Here is a 24,911-nt window from a genome sequence, read left to right on the forward strand (position 1 = left end):
TCAGTGGAAAAACTCTGAGTACAGAGTACCCAGATAGCAAAAATGATATGGCCCAGATCCGGCCCAGAGCCTCCATAAGTTGTGGGCCAGATCTGTAAAATGGACCCGGGCCGGTGTCCTTTGGCACAACGGGCCAATAACGTTGCGGATCCGTTTTTTCGCTTCTGGGCCAGCACTGGGCCAGCTCCAGAACGGATGAGATTATTTTGTAGTCATTTGTCCGAAGGTGGGCCAGATCTGGTTCAGTTCTGTACTGGATCCGGCCCAGAGCTTCCATAAGTTCTGGGCCAGATCTGTAAAATGGACCCGGGCCGGCGTCCTTTCTTATCTGGGCCGGTACTCGGCCAGCTCCAGATCGGATCACTTTCTAGCCATTTTGTTCAAATATTTGCTGTATCTGAATTAGTTCTGGGCTACCCTTTATCTTTTCCATAACTAAATTCAAACTAAAAAAAGTATCTCTGGATATAAATTTCTAGAACTATGGTTGCATCATCATAACTGGTTGTTTAAAAAAAAAACAAAATCATAAGTTACGACAGGAGATGCTGCTTTGTTGATCGCTCACTGTACACTCATCAGTCAAAATCTGTAATGAAGTGTACTCTACTCACGGTGGATTAACTTCAGAAAAAAGTGAATGAAGCGTGACATTACATCACTTGGGTTTACCTGTGCATGTTGAGTGTAAACTGAGTAAATATAAAATAGTGTAATTATGTCATATGACAATAGCATATGGCATATGAAGAAGAGACGAAGTCCTTTTAAACCCGTAATTTAGAGTGTAACAGAAGTATAAAAACTGACCTTTGACAAACCAAAGCACACTGGGAAGAACTAATGTAATTGTCAGGGACCAAGCAGTAAGGCTCAAGAACACCAGGTGTGTAGCATAAAACATTGTTATTTATTTACAATTTAATTTAATCTTAAAATTCAAATTCAAAATACAAAGATCACTAGAGAAAAGTAAAACAGCATAATGAACTCAACCGGGTTGGCAGGAATAAACAACTAACAACCTTAATAGCAACAACAATACCAACATTATTCACAACCAAACTAACTGTGACCCCTACCCCCCCAAAAAACAAACAAAAAAAAAACAACAAAACTTAAAATTTAACTGAATCCCAAACATATCCCCACCCATATGACCTCTCCCACTGCCTGCTGTCACTTCCACTTCCTCATGCCACTTCTTTTGCTGGATCCATGAAAAACAAAAAGTTACAACATAATTTAAAGCAAGCAAGAAATGACAGGGTGTTAACCAAAATGTGTGCATACAAATTAGCAAACTGTCAAAAAATAGTGTGTGCTGTAGGAAAAACAAAAGGCTATGTGTACTGTCACTACTTAAAATGTTTGTATGTTAACGGTGCTAAAAAGAAAACCACTGACACTCAGTATCGGTGTTTAGTGCGGCTGCCACAGTAATCATGAATGCAAAATATATGTAAAATATACAGTACCTTCATGAAGTCAGCCACTGCTGCTCGGTGGAATGTTGTGATGCCTATAAACAACCAATTGTGAAGTTAAAAACACAAAATATAAGTGCTGCTGCAAAAGACTAGCACAATGCTTTATCTGAAATTTACCGTGGTTAATGCCTCTTTAGCCTTGGCACGGTCTTTGCGACCACCTCCCCAGTCAGATGCCAAGTTAAACCATCTGATAGCGTATGAGTCGATCTCACTGTCCGGAGCACTGCTAGCAGCTTGGTTCTTCCTTACAGCCCCTGTTGAGAGAGAATTTCCATCACATTGTAAGACAGATAAGCTGTCAGCGACCGAAATTCTCCATTTTCCACTTAACCATTCTAATAACCCACTGTTTTGATAGCTGCTTTAAAGGGGTGAAAAAAGTGTCCAATGGCTCAATTAAGTGATAAACAGATTATGCAACAGCTAGGGATGTCAACAATTACAGAATTTCCTCAAATAGCACCTCAACTGCAGAGGCTACCCAGCCTTATATTAGTGATAGGCCTTTATTTTTAATTCCCTCTCTTTGTATTTTAGTACGAATCCTCCTTTTCTTCTGATCCACTCCTGTTTGCCTGTTTTAAAGTTTTGTTACTGCATTATGCTGTTACATATAAACTCAAGACTTCCTGTATCCATCTCAAATTAAAAGCCCTCTAGCATTTCTGTGGACAGCATCTCTTCATTTCTCAACGTTTATTTTGAAATCTAGTCACAACAACTAAATGAACAACCAAATACAATATGCTTTTCAATGGTAATACATATTGCAGCGCATTACACAACTCATTACACAGCGATCAGACAATGAATTACAGTTAACTTAAGATGAAATTTTTAACTTCTTTACGTTACTTATCCAATAAGACTGCAAAACTTTAACTAACTTATAGCCTGGATTTGAAAATTACTGTAATGATGGAGAAATCAAAGCAGGGAAAAAAAAAAATCCTACTGATCCGCGGCACTCTGGGGGAACCTGAACCTGAAATAGAGACCGGTTGTGCTGTCAAATGATGCTGTTTCAAACTAATGTTAGCAGTTAGCCTTAAGGTTAGCCGTTAGCCTATATGCTACTGGCTACATTCCCATGAGCAGCTAACGTAACATCAACAGATAGTAAGATGCGGATGAAAAGCAAATTGTGGGCAACATTGGTTGTAACATCACTAATAACAAACACAAAGTTGTTTATTCATTATTAATTCTAACTGACTTAGCTAGTTAAGTAAGCTAGCCCGGCTAAAAAGCTAGCCGTTGCCGATATAAATTATTAGCAAGCTTAAATGGGAAATCAAAACCTTCTGAAATTATGCTAAGAAGCATAAAACCACTTTAAATACTGTTTTGCCACAACATTATTCGCCTTACCGTTATAAATAATTTTCCAGGGCTGGAAGAAAAGCCGCCAACGGTCTCCTGCTTCTCCTTGGTCCAGTCTGATACGACTGAACAAAAGGAAAAAGAAAAAAAATCGCGCGCTCGTTTCCGGTTCTGGCCCGTAACTACTTTGACTCTGCTGACTGATTGCGAGTCTAACTGACACACCCACTCGTCAGCCTGTATGCGGTCCGTATCTGGCACGGGGACGTAAAACCGGTGAGACTGTAACACGGATCTGCCGGTTTGGAGGCGGATCCGGTCCAGAGTCAGTTGCTATCTGGGTACAGATCATCCGACTCATTGATGGGTCTTTTATTACAAAAAACAGCGAACAAGACTTTGTTCTAGGTGACCATAATGTTACAATTAACTTTAATGAACTGAAAACACAATGTGAAATAGCAGCAGCTATGCCTATACGCCATGTTTACGTTACTTAAGCAATGTTGTCACCATGGCAGTGACTTGTCAATCACAACATAGCCATGCTCTAAAGCATACGCTTCTTTATTGTCTATTTTTTGCAGCCGGTGGAGTCACCCCCCATTGGCCATTAGATAGAATGAAGGTTGGCTTCATTTTTCAGCTCCGGATGTTGCCGCTTGGATGCAGATGATAGAGACTGCACTCAGTAGAAACTACAATTTACCGATGTTCCCTAAACGCCTCACAGCCTGGCTAGCGGTAGCTGCTAGCGGTAGATGCTAGCTAGGCAGCTGCGTACAGAGAAGTTTCTAGTCTCCCTTCAGTTACTGCAGCGCAGCTACTCAGACGGGTGTTTGGCTAAAATGAGTTAGTTTGGAAAGAGTAAAATAAGGCGTTTTAATGTCAGATTTAAATAAGTTGAAACCGAGTGGAGCTGGCGTGTTGCCAGAGAGAGAAAACTGCTAAGCTGCAGAGCGGCTGTGGAAAAAGAATCTTCGGGACTCCGGCGGGCGTTTCCCTCCAAATTAATGGATTATCCTGGTGAGTTAGCCACCCGAGGTTAGCTGGTTAGCATTAAGGTTTTGTTCCAAAATCATTTAATGGTGTGTTAGTTTACTTTGAAAGGTATGGTGAAGCAAAAAGCCAGTCAGGATATAATGTTTGTGTGATGTGATGAGAATATAGCTGATGCAGCTTTTTAGCCGCTAACCACTGTAGGCTTAATTACAGCCTAGAAGCTAGGCTAAGTGCTACATGCTAAGCTGCGGTTGTAGCGCTGGGAAAGCACGTAAGGCAGTTTGTGCTTATTTGAAATGGACTTAAAAGCTAATGTGTATGTACTACAACATGTAAAAGGCCTGATATGTGCATTAATTTGAAATGTACATGTATAAAAAAAGCAAGAGACAATTTAGTTGAGAAATGTTTATGGTAACACTTTCTATGAAGCCCATGTCTATAATGCATTATAAACATACTTATAATGTGTTATAATCTGCTTCTAGCATTGTATAATTATAGTTATAGACACTCATAAATATTCATAATGCTTCATAACAATAATCATAACACATTATAAAGCATTTTATAAAGACTTATAAGGTCAAGAATCATAATACTTCAGAACTGCTGGTCACTCACTGACATGTTTTACAAGGATCATAGTGTATTATAATTCTCATAGTTGTAATACATTATAATCATTTTATAATGCATCAATAATCACTGTTATAATGCATTAAAATGTGGTTATAAGTGACTCTAACTGGTCATTGGGTGCTTTAAGTGAAGTAATGTAATTCCTGAGGAATAGACAGATATAATACATTACAAGCTGCTTATAAGTCACTATAAGTGCTCATTGTTTGCTTTAAGAAAAGTGAAAAAATATCATTAAAATCTTTATAAGAACACAAAACGTTAAAATGAATTAATTAGTTTAACGAGTCATAACAGACAATGAACAACTGAATGATGAACATTTACATTTCACTAATGTTTCCCCAAAAAACTCACTAAACACTCAAATTATAGATAAAACCTGAAACTATTTCTATTTCTATTTTACTTTAAAATAAATGTTTGATCAACAATAGTGAGTCATTAAACAACTTGGTGAGTGATAAGTGATTATAATACTTTATAAAATGATTGATATGATTCTTGACCTTATAAATCTTAATAAAATGCTTTGTAATGTGTTCTGATTATTGTTATTAAGTATTATGAACATTTATCAGGGCTGCAAACTTTTCACCTTTCACCTCTGAATGTGGAACACTGGCATGCTGTGTAAAAGACAATGACCAACTATTTATTCATTGAATTAAAATGTGCTATGATGGGATATAAGATTTATTATTATTTATTATTATGGCCCAGCCCTGCTCTACTGTATAGTCACATTTACTGAACAGTGTTTGCATCGGCAGGACGATGTAAAATTGCAATGTTAAATTAAGGAAATACAACAATAACATGACATCCACAATAATAATAATGGAACAGATAAAATAACTATATGTAGGGCCGGGTGATCTGTCCATCCTTTACACAGATTAAATTAAATTACTCTTCTTGGCTTTTTACTTCCGAAGCTTTTATTGTACTTACAGAAACGTAACAAGTGCAGTTTTCAACTCGAGTTCTCGAGTTCACACATGGAGGGTTCAGCCCCGCCGCGGTGAATCATAGTAACGCAACCATAAATGACAGCAAACTTCAGCAGAGACTCTCAGACTGAGCTGAAATTAAACACTTGCACATACATCTGGTAAATCACATAAATAAAGACAGTCTTTACTGCGTTTTGCTGTCATTTATAGTCGCCGTCTCACTGCTTCTCTGCGCTTTCTCAGCGTGGGCGGGGCTTAGCCCTCCATGTGTAAAGCACAGCAGAGGAGAGTTAATGACAACTGAACTCGTTACGTTACTGTAAGTGCAATAAAAGCTTTGCAAGTAAAAAGCCAAGACGAGCAATTCATCAATGTAATCTGTGCAAAAGATGGACAAACTCCAAATGATGAAAAATATAAAGAGTCTGATTAGTCACAACGATATAAACGATAGAGACGTTTTCCTCTCATCACATGATATATATCATGTTACACAGCCCTAAACCACATGTACAATAGACTGTCAGGATGATTGTTTGTCACATTCACTGATCAATAACATTCAATACTGGTGAGCAGTATTGAATGTTATTGATCAGTGCTATTAGAGTGAAATATATTCATATTCATTATATAATATATTCATATTTTATTATCAAATTAGGATTTGTTTAGTTTGAAAGATGTTTTTATAGTAAATGAATATGTGAAGAAATGAAAAATTGAGATTGAAGCTCACTATGTTAATATAAGAACTAGAGCTGCTCGATTATGGCAAAAATCATACTCACGATTATTTTGGTCAATATTGAGATGCAGCAGTAGTTTTCTTTGAGTTTATTAGACAGACAGGATTAATGTGTAGGATTTAATCTTTGGTCCACAGTCTGAAGCAGAAGGTGGCGGTAATGCACCTAATACGCTAGTTGCCAACCGCTGTTATAAACCACAAAGAAGAAGAAAAAGGTTTTTCAAACAGAGTGGTACATCCTGTCAGTCGAGGGGTTTCCTATCTGTGCAGCCGAACACCGCAGCTCCTCCACGGACTATTACATCCTGACGGTCCCGGTGTTTCCTCCGCAGGCTCCACTTCACTGGATCCAAACGGAGAGCCGGGGCTAGCTGGGAGGCTAGCGGAGCGTTAGCCGCAGCATGACCGGAGGGAAGCACAGTCAGTTAGCCTCAGCTAGCCTCCCAGCTAACGTTAGCCCCGGCTCTCTTGGATCCAACCGGAGCACCGAGCCCCGGTTTGTTATTCAGTTTAAAGTGGGAAGAAGCAGCAGGTCTGTCGGGCAGCTGAGTGAAGTGCAGCCTGCGGAGGCAGAACAGGTTAGCCCCGGTTTCACTACAGACAGATTCACTCACTGCAGTGGGCGAAGAAATAAAGCCAATGAATCAATAAGACAAACATTAGCATCAGTGGGTTAGCATCAGTTGTTGGCATAAGTGGGTTAGCATCAGTGTGTTAGCATCAATGGGTCAGCATCAGTTGTTTGCATCAATTTTTAGCATCAGTGGGTTAGCATCAGTTGTTAGCATCAGTGGATTAGCATAAATTTTTAGCATCAGTGGGTTAACATCAGTATGTTAGCATTAGTGTGTTAGCATCAGTGGATTAGCATCAATTTTAGCATCAGTGGGTTAACATCAGTATGTTAGGATTAGTGTGTTAGCATTAATGGGTCAGCATCAGTGGGTTAGCATCAGTTGTTTGCATCAATTTTTAGCATCAGTGGGTTAACAACAGTATGTTAGCATCAATTGTTAGCATTAGTGTGTTAGCATCAGTGGATTAGCATCAATTTTAGCATCAGTTGTTAGCATCAATAGGTAGCATCAGTGGATTAGCATCAATTTTTAGCATCACTGGGTTAACATCAGTATGTTAGGATTAGTGTGTTAGCATTAATGGGTCAGCATCAGTGGGTTAGCATCACTTGTTAGCATCAATTGTTGGCATCAGTGTGTTAGCATTAATGGATCAGCATCAGTGGGTTAACATCAGTATGTTAGCATCAATTTTAGCATCAGTGTGTTAGCATCAGTGGATTAGCATCAATTTTAGCATCAGTTGTTAGCATCAATAGGTAGCATCAGTGGATTAGCATCAATTTTTAGCATCAGTGGGTTAACATCAGTATGTTAGGATTAGTGTGTTAGCATTAATGGGTCAGCATCAGTGGGTTAGCATCACTTGTTAGCATCAATTGTTGGCATCAGTGTGTTAGCATTAATGGGTCAGCATCAGTGGGTTAACATCAGTATGTTAGCATCAATTTTAGCATCAATGTGTTAGCATCAGTGGATTAGCATCAATTTTTAGCATCAGTGGGTTAACATCAGTATGTTAGCATCAGTGGATTAGCATCAATTTTAGCATCAGTGGGTTGACATCAGTATGTTAGCATTAGTGTGTTAGCATTAATGGGTCAGCATCAGTGGGTTAGCATCAATTTTTAGCATCAGTGGGTTAACATCAGTATGTTAGGATTAGTGTGTTAGCATTAATGGGTCAGCATCAGTGCATTAGCATCAGTTGTTTGCATCAATTTTTAGCATCAGTTGTTAGCATCAGAGGGTTAGCATCAATTGTTAGCATTAATGGGTTAGCATCAGTGTGTTTACATTAATGGTTCAGCATCAGTGGGTTAGCTTCAGTGTGTTAACATCAGTATGTTAGCATCAGTAGGTTAGCATCAATTGTTAGCATCAGTGCGTTAGCCTAACCTGAAGACTAAACAGAAATAGAGAACAGGAATATTTGTGCTGCTGAGTCTCCTGAGTTTTGTTCAGCACAACCTGAGAAACACTGAGTTTTGTGTGATGAACTTTATTGTTTAGTGGATTAATGCACTTTAATCCACTTTTGGACGCGGCTCTGCTCTCTTGGCTGTGTGCAGTGAACTGATGTCCCTCTTACATTACTTCTGTAGCAGTCAGATTACATTAATTCTAACGTGAGTTTTTCTCTTTATCCTCCTGCTAACATCGACTGTAAATCCACATTTTAAAGCTGAAAACATTTTCTTCCTGGGGGGTCATGACCCCGGACCCCCTTAGGGGGTTCACATCTAAAAACATGCTGCTGAATCATCCCTCAGCTACTGACTTTTCCCATCTGGCTGGATGCTCAACTTTCTGGAGCTCCCTGATTCACTTCATCTTTTAGTTAGTTAGTTAGTGTGGAGACAGTTTGTTGTTGTATCTGACTGCACACAGCAGGACTCTCAGACTGTCTGACATGTGTGTTGTTTTGTGTGTTTGCAGCCTGTCAGGATGTCTGATCACAGAGGAAGGCTGTGCTTCTCTGGCCTCAGCTCTGAGCTCCAACCCCTCCCATCTGAGAGAGCTGGATGTGAGCTACAATCATCCAGGAGCCAAAGGAGAGAAGCTGCTGTCTGCTGGACTGAAGGATCCACACTGGAGACTGGAGACTCTCAGGTACACTCAAAAAAATATTTAGGCCTAATATGTAAGACTTATGTATTTCAACTACATATAAAATTTCCATCCATTGGAATTGCATAGTTTTGACATATACAAACTAATAAACTTAACATGAAGCATTTTTATAATTCAAACATAAATTAAACAAGCAGGAATGAGAGGTTATGTATTCTTATTAATAAATCCAATGTGTTTAAAAGAAATAATAACCAGGTTTATGCAATATCCCCAATTAACTTAAAATGCATCAAATTAATGCACTTTAAATGAATAAACCCAATGTATTTTAAATGTATCATTTTGAAAACTATGAACAGTGTTTCTGCTATAACAGTAAATGCCAAAAATAACGCCAAATATCCATTCATTCAGAAATCTGTGAAGTCTGTGTCGTTGCCATGGAAACTGCAGGTTGCGTAGCTCCTTTTAAAGAAAAGGGCAGTACGTGAGCGAGTGTTTGAGCGAGAGAGCGATCGTCAGAAAAGTGACGGTGAATGTGAGCAGAGCAGAGGAAAAGGTGAACAGTAAGGTCGTATTCAGACCCAATCAGGCGTTGCGGCGTTCAGCCGCAGGGTGGCGTGGAGGTGTGGGCGTGTCTATTTGTCCTCCAGAACATAACCGCTGTGAAACAATCATAAAATAACGTTTTATTGATCTGATTCACCGGCACTCTCTCTACCAGCGCTCCCTCTCTGTCTTCATTCACTCTCTAGCTCGCTCGACCACTGCTGCTGTCTCTCTCTCTTTCTCTCGTCTTTTTTACAGTACAGACTAAAGTGTGTCAGTCAGTTAATAAATGCTGCAGCATGGGGGTTAGCTCCAGAGTTAGCAACAATAGGTTAGCCTAACCTGACGACGCTAAACAGATGAATAGAAGCAATGGGGAACGGAGGAATGTGTGGCTGCTAATCTTTAAAAAAACAAAACAGAAATGACAGAAATCCAAATGCTTAATAATAAATGATGGCATGAATGATGTTTTTGAGTGTATGGAGAGACAATGTCTGATAGAGGAAGAAGAGCTGGAAACATTTTCTCTGTCAGAGCTGATCACACATCTCAACTCAATCTTTGACTTTTTGTTATTTCTAACTGAAGTTTTCTGTAAATGTTGAAAGTTCAACCTGATTAGATTCAATCAGGGTTTCAGAAGGATTGGGATACTGGATTCAGATTGGATCAAAGTCTATCAAAGCCCAACCCCACATTTGAACAGAATAATCGAACAGTAGACTAGAGCGATGTAACGTCCATGTTTGCATGCTGAAAGAGAACGTGCTGCTCTGACCCCCCTCCTCCTTTCAGCCTGCAGCCTACTGGAGACCGATGGTTGACACCAGGTCTGAGGAAGTGTAAGTGTGTTTTTCATTTCATTCATCAAAACAAAGCAAACTTCAAACTGTGACATCACTCATTCACATCCTACTGAGGATGAAGATGATGTCATCATCAATCAGATGATCGATCAATAACTGCAGCTGTATTGTGTCTCGTTCTCTCCATCAGATTTCTGTCAACTCACACTGGATCCAAACACAGTAAACAGACTCCTCAAACTGTCTGACAACAACAGGAAGGTGACACGTGTGAAGGAGGATCAGTCATATCCTGATCATCCAGACAGATTTGATTACTGGGAACAGCTGCTGTGTAGAAATGATCTGACTGGTCGCTGTTACTGGGAGGTCGAGTGGAGAGGAAACGTTGATATATCAGTGAGTTACAGAGGAATCAGCAGGAAAGGAAACAGTTATGACTGTAGGTTTGGAATGAATGATCAGTCCTGGAGACTGAGGTGCTCTGCTGGTCGTTACACTGATGATTACTCTGTCTGTCACAATAACATAGAAACATTCATCTCCTTCTCCTTCTCCTCCTCCTCCTCCTCCTCTGTCTCTAACAGAATAGCAGTGTATGTGGACTGTCCTGCTGGCACTCTGTCCTTCTACAGAGTCTCCTCTGACACACTGATCCACCTCCACACCTTCAACACCACATTCACTCAGCCTCTGTATGCTGGGTTTGGGGTTGAGTCTGGTTCAGTGTCTCTGTGTTCTGTGTAGGAGGAAGAGTCTCCTCCTGTTAGAGAAACTTTCTCATGTTATTTAGTACCAACCTGATCTCTCACTGCTTGTAAATGCAGTTTCTAAACCAACATGGTTTCCACATGACTGACAGTTTGTTTGACATTTAAAAAGCTGTAAAAAAAGAAGCTGATGTTCTCAGAGCAGATAGCTCAGTCTGTTAGAGGACTGTTTGGAGGTTCGGAGGTCGTGGCTTTGATCCTTATGAGTCTCAGTGAAACTCAGAAGCTCTCAGAGAGAAAACCACCAGCGGCTGAAAGTTTACTGAAACCTCAAGTTGTGACCAAGGTTTTTAAAAATGTTGGAAGAGTTTTGCCGACTAACTATAACACACATAATGACAGTAAGTATCCGCTGGCCTATCGAGGCTCTTTGTTGTTTTTACTCTTATTTGTTGTTCAATTAGTTGTTTTTTTAATCATATAGTCAATTCAGAAAGCGACATGTTTTTATGTGTCTCTACTGGATGTGCATGTAGAGCTGTAAATAAACATTATGATTCATAGATTCATCAATTCATGGTTTTGTCTATAAAATGTCAGGAAATTGTGTAAATTGTGTAAAATGCTGCTTGTAATTTCACAGAGTCAAAGGCGACGTCTTTAAATGTCTCATTTTGTCTGAACTAAAGTCCAGAACAGTCAAATATTCTGTTTATTATCATGTAAGACAAAGAAAAGCATTCAATCTTCACACCTGAGAAGCTAAAAGCAGAAAATGTTTGCTTCAAAATGACTCAAATGATGATGAAGTGTTAATTTAGTGTTGATGGATAATCAATGAATGGACTAATTGTTGCAGCTCTGGCTGTATGTGAACAGAATATTAGAGGACAAACAGCTGACAGTTTAGCGCCTTACTAAATATCCACAATAAAAAGCTCATTTACAGGATCATCAATCTGTTTACAATCTGTTTGAAATGTTTCTTATTTCCTGTTTTTGTGTTGTACCAAGTAAAGTTGATCATTTGTATGTTTATGTTACTCAGGCAGAAATAAATGGAACTGCAGTATCACCTGTTATGTCCAATAAAAAAGGATCATAAATAATAATAGAAGCTTTCATTTGATCTTTATTGTCAGATTCAGAAAAATGGCACTCTAATAATAAGCTGAACATTATTAATAGTTATATTGTTTATTCACACACAGTTTAGCGCAGGGTCAGTTTCTCATTTCTACAACCTTCACACAACTCAACTTTGAATGAAAAGTCACATTTTGATATAAATCATCAACATTAATAGTTATATTTGGAAAATGTGCTTTGGACAAAAAGCAAGTGTTTTCTTCTCCAGGAAGAAAACAGTGAAACACGTGTGTCGGTTAACTTTCTGCACACAAAGTGAATACAGACGTCCGTTTGTCTTCTTCTGCTGTGACGATCAGCGGGTCAGAGGTCAGAGGTCAGATCAGGTATGTGACGAGGAGCTGAGAGAGGAAACCAAGAAGAAAGTCAAAAGCTCATAGCTCAACATCCAAACACAGACTGCACACAGAGCTGCAAGCATGGAGGAGAAACCATCACATCTACAGATCCAGGTACAGTTCTCCACTTTACTTTATCACAGAAAAACTCTCATTTTTCTCTTTTTCACTTCATTTGAAAGATGAAGAAAACATCTGGACTCCTGCTGTCAAACTTCATCCAAACTAACAGCTGTTTTCTATTTCCATCATGCTGAACATGCAGGTTTGGAAAAACTAAATCTTTCTCCAAATGTCACCAAACAAGACTTTTACAGTCCGTTAAGAAACTCTTATTATCAGAAATAAACGTGTCTGATTTTACAGTCCTGAACATTTTCACATGTTGGAAAATCAAACTTTATTTGTGTCGCAGCTTTACAATCCACATTTATGTTGAAATCTGAACCGTATATTTGCTTCTTTATTTCAGGGATTTTTGTATATTTGCTGCTTTTATGTTGTTCTTTTAATATCTGGATGTCTCTGCTTCTGATTGGACATTTATCTCCAATCAAAAAGACAAATCACACCTGTTTCTGCTCTTATAATAATAATAATAATAATAATAATAATAATGTCTTTAAATGGTAAATGTATAACTGTCTCATGGCAGTCTTCTACATTTTGCAGAACATATTTTTACTGTGTGAGTGTTTGAAACATTGGAAATGATCTGAAGACGTAATTTGGACTTTTTTTTTCATTGATTTATTTCTATTGTTACTGTTATCAAAATGATAATTACACGGAACACAGTGATAACGGTAAATGAAAATCAATCAATGACTACAGGAGTAAATATTGACATGTTTACCATAAGATGGTGTTTGTTTGCCGGCGGTCATGAAGCCTCTATACCTGTCCGCGGAGGGCCGAACCCACGAGAGGAGCCACGAGCCAAAGGACCCTATTGGCTCTCTCTGCCTCGCTGTCTGGCTGCAGGTTTCTGCTCAGATTCTCCCTCTTGCGGGACGGACCATCACAACAAGGAACAAACCGTTTCTGATTCATGGATCCATTAGTTTTATTGATCATACAAGTGTCGAGTCTATGAAATGTTAGAAAGTCATGAAAAAGGCCGTCAGTCGTTCTCAGAGTCGACAGTTATGTTTATTTAGTCTGAGTAAAGTCCAGAAGAGATTCAACCGACACCAGAGGTGGAAGAAGTACTCAGATCCTTTACTTCACTACACAATACTGCATGTACAAATACTCCATTACAAGTAAAAGTCCTGCATTAAAACCCTCCTACAGTAAAAGTATTCATTCATTAATTACTGCAATACTTTAACTACATCAAGCTCATAATACTTATGTACTTTTACTGCAATACTTTAACTACATCAAGCTCATAATACTTATGTACTTTTACTGCAATACTTTAATTACATCAAGCTCATAATACTTATGTACTTTTACTGCAATACTTTAACTACATCAAGCTCATAATACTTATGTACTTTTACTGCAATACTTTAACTACATCAAGCTCATAATACTTATGTACTTTTACTGCAATACTTTAACTACATCAAGCTCATAATACTTATGTACTTTTACTGCAATACTTTAACTACATCAAGCTCATAATACTTATGTACTTTTACTGCAGTACTTTAACTACATCAAGCTCATAATACTTATGTACTTTTACTGCAATACTTTAATTACATCAAGCTCATAATACTTATGTACTTTTACTGCAATACTTTAACTACATCAAGCTCATAATACTTATGTACTTTTACTGCAATACTTTAACTACATCAAGCTCATAATACTTATGTACTTTTACTGCAATACTTTAACTACATCAAGCTCATAATACTTATGTACTTTTACTGCAATACTTTAACTACATCAAGCTCATAATACTTATGTACTTTTACTGCAGGAGGGTTTTTCATGCAGGACTTTTAATAATGAGACTAAACTCGTTATAATCTTTAAAACATTTTCATTATAATCCAAATCTGTAGATATATTCTGTACATGTTTATCAATATTTGTCTTTCATAATAAATATGAATACAAAGTTTTATCTTCTTTATTATAATTAATAGTTGTAGAGATATTTCAGTCTGGACCGACACTGAATAAACTTTTGTTAAAAAATATATTTTTATTTGTGTTAGAAGGTTTGAATGTCTGTTATGTAACTACGTGACGTCTTTTACTGTTTTCATGTTTTATTTTAGGTTTTTTTTTACTTTTTCTGAAAGTTAAAATGTTTTTTTGAATAAATGAGAATCATTAGTGATGCTGCAGATGATTTTCTATGAAGATTGTAGTTAGCATTAAATAGACAGTTGTTACATCAGATATATGATCAACGAGGGAATTTCATTTCAAGATGTTTTTAACTTCAGGATTCTTTACTACAAGACTGAAGCAATGATGTGCAGCGTTCACATGTTGACATTTTGTCCAGCAGATGGCAGCAGCAGCTCTATAAATTAAGGTCCTGCTGTTTTTATGACTTCATAGACTGTAAAAATGACTTCAGCTCCTTATTTAGACTGTTGCCTGTTGTAGCTTTAGGTGATGTGGGTGAAATGAGTATTTAGGCGTCTCTACATATTATTTTTGTCATTCTTGTCTCTGTAGGTCTGTGATAGCGTACCGGGACACCAGGCAACACTTCTCCTTGACAGACCAGCTAGTCAGAGGCAGCTCGCTGCAGGGGCAGGTTTGAACAGTACGACGGGGCGTTTCCTGAAGATGCACTGAGCAACGGCACGAAGGCCGATCCGACGCTCGATGGAAGCGAGCTGAAGACAGCTGAGTCTCATCATCAAAGCCTGTCGTGGTGCTGTGGACCTTTTCATCTCCACACCCATGACCCATGACCACGGTGGAAGCTGAGAGCTGCTTCTCAACCTTGAAGAGGATTCAAACCTTTCTCAGAAACACCCGGGAGAGGCTGAATGCATATTTGGTCGTAGCGTCAGTGGAAAAGAGACTCGGCCGACCGACTTGAGCCAGAAAGTCATTGAGAAGAACAAACTTTATGTTCAAGAAGTGTTCGGGCAACATTACAGTGTTGTGTTGTTTTTAGATTTGTTTACTTTTTCTTTTCTTTTTTTGCTGAGCCATGAAGTGCTGCTTCAGTTTGTCCCCCCATATTTCTATCACCAGCTGCCACTGTATGGAATTCAACACACGAGCCGATCAATAACACTGATGTTCGTACTGTAATGTACAGAACACAAAAATAACTCCCCCAGAGATCGGCTGACGGTTTATTGGTCGACAAGTGAGGCTGCTTTCAGTCTTCATGGATCTTTGATTAGCAAACTCCTGATGTGTTTTTAAAGGAAATATCTTTTTAATATGACTGTCAGCTCTTAAATTTATATCTTTGTTGTCTTCATCGTTTTTTTTCCTGTTGGTTTGGTTAATATCGTTTTATTATATTGTTATCATACGTTTTATTTATTATTTACATTTTTATTGTTGGTCTAACATTGAAATGAAGTTGAAATAATGCAGAAATGTCCTCACTACGACGGTTTAAGGCTAAAATGAAATATAAGCCGATACACACAAAAGAAAAGATATTTAAGATTTGAAAGTGTCTCTGAATATAAAAGATGAAGTCCCAAACTCTAGGTAGTGACACGTTCAGAAAAACATCTATATGTAGTATTATTGATTTGCAAACATGGAGGGTTTAAATGTTGCAAAGAGAAAATGCAGTCAGCTGTTACACTGGCGCCCCCCGGAGGCCATAATGTCCATTACACACCAGTAAACTTTAATGGGTCAGAAATGGTCTTCTGCCATGTTAGCAGCTCAACACAAGTTGCTGACAAAACTCCAAACATTTTTACCACAACTGTGAGTCAGTTTGACAAGGCGTGGTGGCCGAGTGGTAAGGCGTTGGTCTCGTAAACCAAACATCACAGGTTCAATTCCTGTCCGTACCTTGTCAGGTCCCGCGTCGAGGTGTGTCCACTTTGTAAAAGTTATAGCGGGACTGCAGGACTGTGGGACTCTTGTCTCCCCCTTCTGGCAGTGAGAATAATTACAAAAACACTGTCAACAAGTTCTTATGCCATAAGCTCCTTCACAGCCGACTGCATCGCTACCGTTCTGCCTGTAAAACAGTGGATAGATTGATTTCAGCATCACACAACACCACAAAATGACTCGCTTCACTAGCAGAATTAGATCTGATAACATTTGGAAAGTCTAGAAGAGCCGCACGATTAAATTATTTAATTACTCAAGTTAGCAGAGAGCATGTTTGAACCCAGGTCAGCAGATTTATTTTAGTCTGAGACCCAAAAGTAAAGACTGAAAAGCTCTAAGAAACTGTTGAGAAAACATCTTTACTGGTGGTTCAGGCTGTTAGGGAGACTAGTCTGAGAGTTTAGAGTTTGTGGGTTTGATCCTCAGTGAGTTTTAAAGTCCAACATCAAGAGGACAGACTGAAAACTGTGAGAGAAAGAATCTCACCAACAAAGATCCAACAGCTCAGCAGGTAGGACAGCTGCTTGGAGACTCTGAGGTTGTAGGTTCAATCCCCAGTTACTGCTTTTAAAGGCAGAAATCCAAAAGTAAAGACTGAAAAGCTCTAAGAAACTAACATCAGTGTGTCAGTCCAGGTGGCTCAGGCTGTAAGGAGACTGCTCTGGAAGTTTTGAGGTCGTGGGTTCGATTCTCACTGGGTTTTAAAGTCCAACATCCAAAGTGAAGATTTAAAAGCGCCCGGAGAAAAGCTCTCAGTGTGAAGGGGACTCGGTGGCGTGGTGGGTTTGTTCGTGACCGTAAGGCGTCAGCGATGCAGCGTCTGGTTCAAATCCGCCCGTTGTCAGGACCTGGATCATCAAATGTCCAATCCTGCAGATGCGGGGTCGGGGGGGGGCCGTGTCCTCCCCCGATGTTTCGGAGAGGTGGAAGGAGGGGGTTATGGGACGGGAAACCATGAGCAGCTGATGTTTTACTCAAGTTGAGACGAATGTTTTTAAAAATGTTGGAAGAGTCTTAATTAATAACTAACTAACTAGCAACAAATAATGACAGTAAGTAGCTGCATCACTGCAGACACAGTTAAAGTCTATTTTTGTGCATTTATTTATATCATACTTGTTTTTTTTTGGGGGGGGGGGTTATGTTCTTTTTCAAGGACTTGTTTTTTTTTTTATCATACTATAGTCAGTTTAGAAACTGTGTCACATTCTGGGTGTGGGTGTTGTTGATTGATTGATTGATTATCATCCAGTTCCACTTGAATAGTTTTAATTGACACAGTTGCTCTGTTGTCTTTTTAAAGACTTTAGCTTTGACAATAACATTTGTTCTCAATGAGGAATCGAACCAGCTCTACTCTAGCTGAGTATCTGCAGGATCACCTGCTCATCCTACTGAGCTACATCTACTCATAACTAATGGTGTGCTGGTTCTCCTATTTCTGTTTCTACTGAGAAGAAGCTCAACACTAAAGAATTTGATCAGTGTCTGAACAGGGACTCAAACCAACACTTCTTTGTGTCAGTATTTACAAGAGCTCATCCTGCTGAGCTATATCTACCTACAAACAGTTGTGTGCTGGTTCTCCTATTTCTGCGTATATCTGAGAAGAAGATCAAGAGTAAAGATTGAGAGCAATGCCTGAACAAGGATTCGAACCAACATCAAGTCTATCATGACTGGACTATGAAACCAGCTCATCCTGGTGAGCTATTCCTCCTAACAGGTGTTCAAGTTTCCGTCCTCTTGTTTTATCAGAGGGTCAACAGTTAAGGAAGGACTGAACTTGAGTTGTTCCTTTAGAAGTTGGACTTGAAAACTCACTGAGATGCCTAAGAACGGTTTTCACAACCTCGTAGGTTCTCAGCACTATCATTAAAACCTGAGCTAATGGTTTTCCTTTCTTGGAACATTGGAGTTTTTCCTCTTAGTGCTGGACCTCAAAATGTCCCTGACACATTCAAGCTCTATTTAGAGCTTTTTAATTCAATCACATCTCCATTTTTCTTCAATGAACTCAATAATTTGTCTTCCAGGCATGGATGGGATTTGAACCCGTGATCTTTGGTTTATGAGAGCAACGCCTTACCACTTGGCCACAAGTGGAAAAGAGAGAAGTGTCTGCTTTGAAAAGGTTGAAAAACTCTAGGAGATAGAGCTCCTGACTGTCTCAGAGAGTGAGATGATTACTGAGGAGTTTTAATGTCCAGCACCAAGAAGAAAGACTCAAATGTTTGACCCTGATCCTCCACAGAACCAGAACCAGAACCAGAACCAGAATCAGGGGGTTATGCGATGGAAAAACACTGTCGGCTGAAAGTTTACTGAAACGTCAGGTTGTGATGAAGGTTTTTGAAAATGTTGGAGGAGTTTTGCAACTGTTATTATTGCTTGTTATTAAGGAGCTGCCTTAGCCGCTATATACAGCTGTCATAATATATACATGATAGTACTTCAAATACTTCAAATACTACTCTGGTATTCTGATTAGTACTTTGTGTCTTTCTTTAGGAACTGACTGGTGATATTTTCATCTCCTGCATGTTAACTGGTATGTTTTTATACACAATTTGTGTACCTGTTTGTCTGTAGGGGGCAGTATTGTGTATTTCAGTGTCTTCATGTTAAATACTTTGCAGACAAGAAGAAGAAGAAGAAGAAGATATGTCGTAGCTGGAAATGAACAAACGTTCAGATGATGACATGGTGTCAGATGAACCACCTGCTCATCACACTGAGTTATCTCCAACATCTCTGCTGTTCTCATAAGAAACTACAAAATATTTCAGTGCAGGATAAGAACGAGTCATCTGCTTTACTACTGAATTCATTATCTGCTCTGAGTTTGTTTGGAGAGTCTTACTAACTAACTAACTAGCAACAAATAATGACAGTAAGTAGCAGCTTGACTGTAAGTCACTTAACTTAGACAGTTAAGTTCTATTTTTGTGGGGATCTTATTCAGTGAGTTGTTTTAACCAGTGCATTTATACTTTTTTTTTGGGGGGGGGGGGGGGGGGGTATGTTCTTGTTTGGTTTTTTTTATCGTACTATAGTCAGTTTAGAAACTTACATGTTTTATGTTTGTGTCACATTCTGGATGTGGGTGTTGATTGATTGATTGATTGATTATCATCCAGTTCCACTTGTCAGATCTGAATAGTTTTAATTGACAGGGACTCAGAGCAGCCTGCAGTATTTGTGCTCTGCTGTCTTTTTAAAGACTTTGTCTTAGTTTTGACGATAAGTTTTCTCCTCAGTCAGGAATTGAACTTTGGTTCCTTTAACTCACTGAGTGCAAGAGCTCATCCTCCTGAGCTATATCTACCTACAAACAGCTGTGTGCTGCTTCTCCTATTTCTGCTTTTATGTGAGAAGAAGATCAAGAGTAAAGACTGAGAGCAGAACCTGAACAAGGATTGGAACCAACATTCAGTCTGTTGTGACTCCAGCGTGTCAGCAGCTCATCCTGTTGAGCTATTGCAGTTTGTTCAAGCTGAGATTTCTCATCTCTGCTGTTGTCATAAGAAAGTAGAAAGTGAACAAAGAAGAAGTGATGTGTGTTATTATTGAAGTGATGATCTGCTGTGAGTTTGATTGGAGACGATATAGAAAGAATAAGAACGGGGAAGGAAGCAACAAGTGTGTGATAAAGAGTCAGACAGCTGTTGCTCATCTTACTGAGCTATCTGTCAGACAGCTGATGTTTATCTGAAACACATCTTGTGTCTGAATGTTACACTTGACATTGAATAAAAACAGTATTTATTGTAAAGTTTGACAGGTGGATGTTGTGGTGGTGTTGAGGAAGGAACAGCTGGTTACTGTCACTTGTTTGATTGTGAGGATTGAAGCAGTGATGCACTGGACACCAGTCCTCCTCTCTAACCACCAGACCAGTCCAGTACTCAGCCGCTGAGCCAGTCCTCCAGAACCCCCACTGGCTCCATAACCTCCTCTACCTGACCGAGCTGCTCCAGCACCCGGGACCGAGCCCCAGACCTGAAACCGGGATCCAGACTGAGCTTTGAGAGCTGCTGTTGATGTCATGTGTTCCCTTGTTTTAGTGTCTTGTTCTCTATGATTTTTAACTTCAGTAAAGCGTCTTTGAGGAGCCTGAAAAGTGTAAGAAAATGTATTATTCTTTATTATTATTATAAAGTGAATATATTTGTGTAGAGCTGCTGTCAGAGTGAAAGGTCTCCTCCTCTTCGTCCTCCTCTTCCTCCTCTCAGCTGCAGTAAATCAGTGGGGAATGTTTGTAACAACATGAAGGTCCTGATTTATGTTCAGACAGTTTAACAGCTGTTTAAAGTTGGCAGAACTGACCTGAGAGCAGTTTTCCACATGGTTTCCATGGCTGGAGCTTTGACTGCTGCTCTTCTAATGAAATCATGTGGTTGTGTCCTTCTTCTTCTGCAGCGCTTTAACGGCTGGTTTCCAGCCGTCAGGAAATGTAATTTGGAGAAGGAGGTTAAAGGTCAGAGCTGGATAACAGGACAAGAAGAAGAAGAAGAAGAATCCAGGCAGAGTGATATCAGTGCTGCAGGAAGACCTGGAGATGAGCAGAGGAACCTCCACAACTGGCCGTCCAGAAGCTCCGCGGCTGATGGGCTTCAAAAGGATGAAATCCTGGCTTGAATATGGTCGGCGTTATTATGGGAACTGGATTTGTGCTTTTATTGTGCGTCCATGCTGTCAGGAATCAGGTTGTCAGGTCAGCTCAGAGTAAACTCCTGCATGATGAAACAACAACAGCAGTTTGTTCTGATCTGAATCCACTGCTGTCTGGCAGAGTCCTCTGATATATACAGTATATCCACCAACACCAAGCACTTAGTCAAATATATTACCATTACTCTAAATGATACAGCTGGTCTCAAATGTTTTATTTCAATGTAAAACGTCAAACATATTTCCCTCTTAAAGTGAATGATAATCAATATAAATTCTGTTTGATATTTGCTTTACGCACTTGAAGCCTTTTCAATCTGATTTTTATCGATATGACGCTGTTTTGTAATCAGTTGAATTGATCGCGGATGAAGCTGCAATTTATTTTTTAATGTATTGAACAAATTGCATTGTGACAATAAGAATAAGCAGCGCAGAATCCAAACATGCCAGAGGGGTTAGGTTGAACATTTAAGGCCCAGTTTGTATATATAGACCAGTGACTCTCAACTGGTGGGTCGCGGACTCATACTGGGTGCAGTGATATAAGTATATATATATATATATATAAGTGGAAATATTTAATTTTGTGGCCTTATTTATTCTGTGCAGTTTGATATTTATTATAGTGAACATGCAGTTGTCACGGTCCTCCTCAGTTTATTAATAATGTGCTCTGAAATACACTTTGTACATGTAAATGTATGTATTTATGTTAAAAAAGATGACATATGTGTGTTTTCAAAGGATATTTTTGAGAAATAAATGTGTTTAAATTGTATAAAAGTGGGTTGGGACTTAATGACCGTGGGAAAATGTGGGTCCCAGAGTGAGACCAGTTGAGAACCCCTGATGTAGACTATTTAGTGTGTTGTGTTATCCAGTCAGCTTGGCTTCATTAATATACTAACATTTTATCACATACATACAGTTTTATTGGTTTATTGTTGGAGAATAATGTGATTTTATAAACACTCATATTTTACTATTTGAATGTCGCCTGGTCATAAATGACGGGACCGGACACAGAGCAAAATTCTTCTTGTGGGTCCTTTAATTCCCCTCAATAAAGAACAGCATTAATACTGTCATTTAGAGGGTTTAAGATCATCACAATAACAAAACAATACGACTTCTCATGCGTTTTGTAGTCGATTAACATCAGTGAACCCAGTAAGAAAGCAAATATTTCTCTTGTGACAACTTTCCTGAAACACCTTTCCTAATGAAAGCTTGATATTGACTTTTAGTTCCTAACTGTTGTAATGGAAAAAAACACACTTGGTATTCTCTACACCATTTTAGACTTTGCACTTTGGACAAACTTATATTGTATAACCTCAAACATGTAAGCATTTGGTCTGTGCTCATCTTTGGTCTTGTTCAGTGCCTGGATCCAAACTGGGAGTAGTTTCATCTCTGACAGTTACAGTTATTTTCCAAAGTGTCTGACAGCTTTGATGAAATCCGGCACTGGACCCCACACACATCCTGATCCTTCTCGTCTATAACACGTATGCACACTTTGTAACTGACATCAGACTGCAGTTACACTCTGTTGGGACTGTATGCTGATCCCTTGCAAGGTTTTTCATGAAAGAACAAAAAGACAGCTTGGTCTTTGTCAGCTTTTTATTTTCAGATTTCCATCACACTGTCTACTATAGTGTTAACAACAATGGTGCAGTTAGGCCACCTGGAGTATCACACTACATTAACGCTAATAGTAGTCAGACTCCAACTCAACATTTCCTACAGAAAACTAAATCTAACCAACTCTAGACATGAAGTATCTTTAGACAACAGTAGTGGCTCGCCCCCTAAATAAATCAAATCAAATCAAATCAAAATACAACAACCACTCAACTTATGTCATTACCTTGCAAAAAATGACATTAGTTCAGAAAAATATATATTGATGAACCAAATATATTTTATAAACACTCTTCCATGAAGTCAAAATACATTTGTGGAGGAAAATAATGAAGTCAGTGGCAGTCCAGTGTGCAGCGCTCAGACACACACACACCTGGGACTCAACACGGCATCTATCTCCCCTCTAAGTTCAGCAGAAGCAGACAAAAAGGGCAGTTTAGTGAAATAGTCAGCATACAGTTTACTTTATCAGCACTTACCTTCACTGCTGCTCAGTGTTTGGCCTCAGCGTGGCGGAGATATCACACACACACAACACGTTTTACCAATCTACAAAACTCAGGAAGAATAAAGAGTCATCATTCCTCAAACTTAGTCTGCTAGCTTCATTATACTCTCATTTACTGATGCTGCTAATCATCTTTGCCTTTTAACAATATGTAACAGGGTATTTTTGCTACACAAAATGATAAATACGTACCTCGCACTCACTAGCTTGGCGGCGCTGCAGCTTCCTGGTGTGTAACGTCTCATGTGAGCTCTGTACTCTCGCGAGATCTACCTTTACGCTGGTCTTAAAGTGACAGCGCCACCCAAACACAAAGAAACCGCAAATAGCCCCGAAAACACTCACTACCCCCGTTCACCTGGCTGCATTAATGAAAGAAATTTCCAAGTCTTTGATGAGAAGTGAAGATGTTTTAAAAGTTTTGTGATTTAGAGTTGAAATGAGTTCAGACAGCAGCTTCTTTTTGCAAACAAGAGAGGAAAAACTCTTCAAGACATTCTGGTCTCTTCAGATGTGAGAAGCTGCCCAGAAGTCCATGATAAGCTGAATTCTCCTTGTTATTCATGCATTTATTGCAACAACACAAGCTGCACTAAAGAGTTGAGACATCCTCATTCAGCTCAGACCTTTAATGTAAAGGGACGTATAACTGTGCCACCAGTCAGGTGTTTATATGCTGAAATGTCCATGTGCTTGATGTTTGTGTTGAAGACAAAAGCACCGTTGAAAATTCCGATTTCACAACACAAAAACACTATTAGGAGACAGGATCCAACTTCTCCTACAGCAAAACATTTTCTACAACACAGACACACAATTTCTAGTCTTCACTTCTAAGACTTTGAGAAAGTGAGCTGCAATAAGCGAGGTGGCTTCTGGATCTGTTGCTTCTGAAACGTTGTGGAAACATAAATGAAACACACTACGGCCACATGGACTGAATGAAGAGCTGCACTTCAACTCTTATTATTTAGCTTTGATACAATTTGTGTGAAATTCATTTGAGGTTTGTTGTTTTGGCTGGATTGATGTGTTTGAACTGAACCACCAGATGGCGCCATAATGTGTAAAGCAAACACAGGTAAGAATGCAGGTGACACAGATGAGGCCTGATTAGCAAATGATGTGATGATCCTATAGGATGGTTTGAAGCCAGTATTCCTGTTTGACCCTGATGAAGGCGTAAGTCCAAACGTTGGCTTTGATTCAGCACCATGATGTTTAAATAAAGTCTGGAAAGCTTTTCTACTCACATTCTGTGCTTTATGAAAATATACATGACAATAAACTATGTTGAGGGAAAAACAATGGCAGGAGCACAAGATATTTAATGATCCAATGAGACAGACTCATTCAAAGAATGACATCATAGTAGCAGGCTCTGCAAATGGAAACAGTTGTCTCTCTCAAAACTACGTAGTGCACCTTTAAATAAACTGCATATGATCACAGTCATTTAGTTTGGTTGTGGGTTTTTCCAGGGAGCCCACAGAGACACGAGTGGACTCCAAGGCTGGAAAAACACTGACTTACCCGACCTGATTCCAGTAGGAAGTATATGATGTGTCCACCTTTTAAATGCAGGATGTGAAATATTGATCCACAAAGCTGATGGTGGCAGTGTCCAGATACAGGCCTGCTGCCACCCACATCCTGATCATGTTTCACATATTGGCCCTC

General features: G+C 39.1%; 3 protein-coding genes, 3 long non-coding RNA genes and 1 other non-coding gene across 14 annotated transcripts in view; 2 read left to right on the forward strand and 5 right to left on the reverse strand.

Moving 5' to 3' along the window:
- LOC137176846 (NLR family CARD domain-containing protein 3-like) overlaps positions 1–24,911 on the reverse strand; it is a 376,610-nt gene that overhangs the window by 155,840 nt on the left and 195,859 nt on the right. The window lies entirely within an intron of this gene.
- The window catches only part of LOC137176844 (NACHT, LRR and PYD domains-containing protein 3-like), a 277,333-nt gene that overhangs the window by 142,537 nt on the left and 109,885 nt on the right, over positions 1–24,911 (forward strand). The window lies entirely within an intron of this gene.
- The window catches only part of LOC137176849 (NLR family CARD domain-containing protein 3-like), a 232,215-nt gene that overhangs the window by 72,763 nt on the left and 134,541 nt on the right, over positions 1–24,911 (reverse strand). The window lies entirely within an intron of this gene.
- Positions 1,022–2,007, reverse strand: LOC137176860 (uncharacterized). The gene is made up of 3 exons (XR_010925870.1): positions 1,608–2,007; positions 1,479–1,522; positions 1,022–1,210 (listed from the first exon to the last, which is right to left on the reverse strand). It is a non-coding gene; the product is annotated as an uncharacterized lncRNA (long non-coding RNA).
- On the reverse strand, positions 11,872–13,373 carry LOC137176863 (uncharacterized). The gene is made up of 2 exons (XR_010925875.1): positions 13,233–13,373; positions 11,872–12,379 (listed from the first exon to the last, which is right to left on the reverse strand). It is a non-coding gene; the product is annotated as an uncharacterized lncRNA (long non-coding RNA).
- trnat-cgu (transfer RNA threonine (anticodon CGU)) lies at positions 16,276–16,347 on the forward strand. The gene has a single exon. It is a non-coding gene; the product is annotated as a tRNA-Thr (tRNA).
- On the reverse strand, positions 19,401–23,455 carry LOC137176862 (uncharacterized). The gene is made up of 3 exons (XR_010925874.1): positions 23,203–23,455; positions 20,723–21,129; positions 19,401–20,509 (listed from the first exon to the last, which is right to left on the reverse strand). It is a non-coding gene; the product is annotated as an uncharacterized lncRNA (long non-coding RNA).

The sequence above is a fragment of the Thunnus thynnus genome, chromosome 24 (genome assembly GCF_963924715.1).
Source record: "Thunnus thynnus chromosome 24, fThuThy2.1, whole genome shotgun sequence".
In the NCBI taxonomy this organism is placed as follows: Eukaryota; Metazoa; Chordata; class Actinopteri; order Scombriformes; family Scombridae; genus Thunnus; species Thunnus thynnus.